Below are 4,480 nucleotides of genomic sequence, written 5' to 3'. Positions count from 1 at the left end.
GATTCTCAGGATACCGAGATCAAAGTATTGTTAAGATTAGGTATGCCTGAGGATATTGTACAAGGATTGGTTTCCTTCTTAAAGAAAAGAGCCTCTACCTTCGCCTGGAAACATGAAGATATAACAGGTATCTCTAAGTCCATAACTACTCATAAACTTGGTATAGATATATATTTCAGGCCGGTACATCAAAAGCGAAGGAAGTTTGCTCTGAGAGAAACCTTATCATACAAGAAGAAGTGCAGAAGCTACTCAAGACCAAAATGATAAGAGAAGTGCACTACCCTGAATAAGGTTAGCCAATCTAGTAGTAGTCCAAAAGAAGAATGGAAAGTGGAGAGTGTGTGTGGACTTCACAGACCTGAATAAGGCCTGTCCAAAAGACCCATTTCCACTCCCACACATTGATTCAATGGTGGATGCAACTGTTGGTCATGAACTGCTAACCTTCATGGATGCATCCTCAGGAGTTCAACAAATTCAAATGGAGCCTTCAGATCAAGAAGACATAGCCTTCATGACCCCCACAGGTATATACTGTTATACTGATGCGTTTTGGATTAAAAAATGTAGGTGCAACATACCAAAGGCTGGTCAACATGATGTTCAGAGACCAACTGGGGGACACGATGGAAGTCTACATCAATGACCTGGTGGTAAAGTCAAGGAGGGCTGAGGATCATCTCAAAGACTTGGCAACAGCATTTGACATCCGGGATGAATACAACATGAAGTTGAATCCAGCCAAATGTCATTTTGGGGTTAAAGCAGGAAAATTCCTTGGGTACATGGTCACCAAAAGAGGAATAGAAGCAAGCCCTGAGCAAATCAAGGGTATCCTGGATATCAAATCACCAAGGAACGTCAAAGATGTCCAAAGATTGACCGGAAGAATTGCTGCTCTCAACAGATTTATCTCAAGATCTTCAGAGAAGTGTAAAGACTTCTATGATATCCTGAGGAAGAATCAAAAATTCGAATGGGGAGAGAAGCAAGAAAGAGCTCTGATATCATTAAAGGAATACTTATCCTCAGCGCCACTCCTGATGAAGCCAGTTGATGGTGAACCATTATCCTTGTACTTAGCCGTTTCTGGGAGTGCAATAAGTGTTGTCTTGGTCAAAGATCATGAAGGTCAACAGCATCCAATATATTATGTAAGTAAAAGCCTACTAGATGCTGAATCCAGGTATTCTTATCTTGAAAAGTTAATTTTAGCTCTTATAATGGCTTCTACTAAATTAAGACATTATTTTGAAACTCATGTTATCCATGTAAAAACTAACTATCCTATTAAGGCTGTTTTGAGAAAACCAGAAATGTCAGGAAGGATGGCAAAGTGTGATGTGAAACTTAGTGCATACGATATACTGTATGAACCAAGGAAAGCCATCAAATCATATACTCAAAGAAGTGGAAAAAGAAGTTCACCAATTGGAGATCAAGGAAAGTTGGACCTTGCATACAAATGGTGCCTCCAACATAAGAGGAACAGGTCTTGGTATCCTGCTAAAATCGCCACAGGGGGACATTATACCTCTATCCATATCCTGTGAATTTCAGGCTACTCAAAATGAAGCTGAATATGAAGCCTTAATAACAGGTTTACAATTAGCTAAGGATATGAAGGTCAGGTGTCTTCAAGTTTATGTTGATTCTTTGTTACTAGCTAACCATTTTAATGTCTCTTATGCAGTTAATGCAGAAAACATAGCAAAATATTTAGAAATAGTTAAGAAATTAGCTATGTGTTTCGAAATATTTGATATAGTACAGGTACCAAGGGAAGAAAACACTGAAGCACATGCCTTAGCAAAGTTAGCATCAGCTCTCAAGATACCAAACGATATCAAGATACCCATCGTTCATATCTTGACTCCAGCAACAAAGGAGAACCATGAAGTCATGGAGACTTCATTACCTGAAGACAAGCCAATATCCTGGACCAGTCCCATAATACGGTAACTTCAGGATAACATGATCCCAGAAGGAGAAAATCCCAAAGCATTCCGAATGAAGGTAACCCAGTATATTATCCTAAATGATGTGTTGTATAGAAAATCACTTGCAGGTCCATACTTGAGATGCTTGGAATATCAAGAAGCACAAGAAGTTCTCAAGGATATACATGAAGGTGATTGTGGAAACCACACTGGGGGCAGAGCCTTAGTATCCAAGATACTGAGGACAGGTTATTTCTGGCCAACATGAAGAAGGACGCAATGAACTTCTCCAAAAAATGTGATGCTTGTCAAAGACACAGCAACATCTTACATCAACCAACTGAACCATTATATCCTATCATATCCCCGTGGCCGTTTATGAAATGGGGGATGGATATTGTGGGAAAGCTGCCTAAGGCTCCTGGTGGAAAAGTCTTTATGCTTGCCATGACATATTACTTCTCCAAGTGGATCGAAGTAGAGGCATTTGTCCAAGTTAAAGAAAAGGATGTGATCTCATTCATCAAACATAATATCCTGAAAAGATTTGGTATCCCGGCAGAGATTGTTTGTGACAATGGATCATAGTTCATCGGTAGTAGAACAACCAGCTTTTGTGAAAGTTGGGGAATCAAGATGGTGACTTCGACTCCAGTACATCCTCAAGCCAATGGTCAACCAGAATCTAGTAACAAGATCATCATCAACAATTTGAAGAAGAAATTGGGATCCAAGAAGGGAAAATGGGCTGAAGAACTACCATTTGTTCTTTGGGCTGATATGACTGTTGAGACCAGGATCTTTGATCCTCAGAAATCAAGTATCATTAGCAACAATCAGCGGGACTAAGGATCCTGTGTGGTTCAAGGATCCTCAACAGTCAATTTCAGTCATATTCTAATCTATTTTTTGCAGGTATAACACGTGCTCACTAGAATTCCTACTATTACAGACGAAGTGTTTTACTCAGTCTTCCCTTCTAGTCCACGCATCAAAAACGTTCAAGTTGAAGAAGTAAGCAAACGTGTTTTACTCAGTCTTCCCTACTAGTTACCAAGGGCTTTTCTTCGTATAAATCTTTGTGTTCATTACCTATAATCGTTACTTTGGTTATTCTGTTCATTTTTGCACCAATCCTCACATACGAATTTGGTTCATTGATCCTTAACCCGATTTTTAACCAAAACAATTTGGCGCCCACCGTGGGGCCATTGGTGCTTTAATCCCAGAAATTCTTACTTTTATTCAATCCCTACACTCAAAGTTGTAACTCAATGGGCTCTCAAGGAAAAGCCGTTTCTACAACCGATGCACCAAGTGTCCCGGCTCAAGTAACCTTACCACCGCTACCTGGCACTACGAAGCCATAAAAGCCAGTAGCTGTTACTCAGAAGAAGGAGACTGTTGTTTTCTCCGGATCGAAATCCACTACTGTCTCCCAAACGGTAATCGCTAACAATGATGTCTCTGTTTTATGTTCACAGATGAGGAGCTATATGGAGCAGCAGAACAAGACTAATTAGAGGATCCTCTACGAGATCGAGGAAATCAAGAGGACAAAAAAGGCCACTAAAAACACAAGCCCCATTATGCCGAGGATGCTTCATTTCAGCACTCCGGATTTCCCAGACCAAAGGTGCCCAGCATCCACGTATCCTCAGCAAGGATCCTCGGACCTCTCCCAAAGAAAATTCGCTGATCAATATTCGCAAGGATCCTCCATCCTTCAACAAGGATCTTTGGGTCAACCTTTAAGACCTTTCAATCACCATTTGCAAGGATCCTCAGCATGCCAACCCGAACCCTTAGGATTCCGTCAAGGATCCTCCAATCAACTACTTCAAGGATCCTTCGTTTAGGGTTGGCAATGGGTCGGGTTTGGGTCGGGTTCAGGTATTCCCAAACCCATACCCGGTTATAAAATTCCGTCCCAAACCCGTCGGGTTTTAACCGCGTAATTACCCATCGAGTTTCGGGTTTTCCCATCGGGTTTCGGGTTTCCTATCGGGTTTTGACAAAATACTCGTTGGGTATACCCGGCTCAAATCCCGTCGGGTTTCTACCGGGGTTTTGACAAAATATAACTAATCGATTACAAAGATGGTTACCATAAAGGTAAAATATCTCAAATAATTGACATAAACAAGTTTCGACAAATAATATATTTGGAATATAGTGTATATATAATATAATAAGCTATATCGGGTACATCGGGTATATAATCGGGTAAATGGGTTTATGTTATCGGGTAATCGGGTCGGGTAATCGGGTATATTAGAAATCCCAAACCCGTCCCAAACCCGCGAAAAATTTCAAAACTATTCCCAAACCCTAACGGGTCGGGTATTACCCGTCCCATTTATGTCGGGTTTCGGTTTTTCCCGTCGGTTTCGGGTTTCATTTCCATCCCTACCTCAGTTCTTCAACCAGGACCCTTGGGTTTCCAAATAGAATCCATCATCCATCAGCATCCAGAATCCTACTATCCTTATCAAAAAGAACCCCTTAAGGAACCCCGATCCAGGCCACTGGAGGTC

The sequence above is a fragment of the Bidens hawaiensis genome, unplaced genomic scaffold, assembly GCF_021521415.1.
Source record: "Bidens hawaiensis isolate Kalapana, Puna unplaced genomic scaffold, B.hawaiensis_p1.1 tig00059278_1, whole genome shotgun sequence".
Classification (NCBI taxonomy): Eukaryota; Viridiplantae; Streptophyta; class Magnoliopsida; order Asterales; family Asteraceae; genus Bidens; species Bidens hawaiensis.
The sequence above is the reverse complement of the archived record's forward strand: the minus strand, read 5'-3'. Positions refer to the sequence as shown.